This window comes from Equus quagga, unplaced genomic scaffold (genome assembly GCF_021613505.1).
Source record: "Equus quagga isolate Etosha38 unplaced genomic scaffold, UCLA_HA_Equagga_1.0 HiC_scaffold_1985_RagTag, whole genome shotgun sequence".
NCBI classification, from domain to species: Eukaryota; Metazoa; Chordata; class Mammalia; order Perissodactyla; family Equidae; genus Equus; species Equus quagga.
This window is the reverse complement of record NW_025793050.1, coordinates 8,670-9,783: the sequence shown is the minus strand read 5'-3', so window position 1 is coordinate 9,783 and position 1,114 is coordinate 8,670.

The following is a 1,114-nucleotide window of genomic DNA, read 5'->3' as shown; positions in this document are numbered from 1 at the left end:
AGCTGAGTGTGCAGAATTTTAACTGCTTGGTCATGGGGCTGGCCCCCCTGAATTTAATTTTCTTAAACTGTGATCTGTACTCAGGGTTTTGTTATGTTATGCTTAGTGCCTCGCACATATTCAAATTATTTTTTGTACCTGCCAAATTTTTAAAAAACATACACTTATGTCTTTTTGCGAAGTCTGTCTACACAGGGACTATTCAGTTTGTATGAAAAAGATCTGGTGGGGGTGATGGTGGGGAAGATATGTTCTTGCAGCATTATGGTCTGAAAGTCCTTTCAGCAGTAGGGATATCAAACAGAAGATTGTTTTTGATGATGATGATGGTTAATACTTGCTGAGCACTTGCCAGGTGCCAAACACTGGTCTAAGGACATTACGTACTGAGTTTATCCTCAGTTAACTGAGGATTGAGCCTCACAGTGAGCATATGGGGGTTGGCACCACGACTCCTCCTGTTTCCTAGGGGAGGAAAGGTGTGTGGATACAGAGGTGAAAACGGTAGAGGCTGTCTGACTCCTAAACACCCTGTCAGACCTGGTCAGAGGGAGAGGACAGCCAGACAAGAGTGTTATGCCTGAGAGCGTTGGAGTTTCGAGACAAAAAAGGAAAAGTCAAAATAGGAATGGGAGTGTGGAAGACTGTGGAGAGGGAAGGCTGTATATACCCGCATTTTTGAAGTTGCTTTCTTTATCTTAGTAGGTTTGTTTCTAAACCAGCATATATGATGGTCATTCTAGCAGATGCTGAGTCCCTAAAGCAGAAAAGTAATTGCATTTTGTTTTTAGTTTTAAGGATTGCATCTTCCAGTTCATTAGAAATTGGTAAGATCACACCATAGGATTTGGGAAATCTTACTTCTTTGCCTAGGCAGTTGGTTGCTAAAAAGGGCACTTTGGGGGACTCTCCCTTTGCCTATTGTTTTCTAGCCTTTGATAATTTTTTTGTATCATAATTATCTCATATTATGAGGACTATTTCTTAGATAAACATTGGTTATATTGTAAACTTTATTTTAAGCCACCGTAGTATGACAGTCACTCCTTAAAATTAACAAATACAGGAAAAATTAAAAGATGTTCCAGAAGCCATAAGTCAAATTATATGAAAC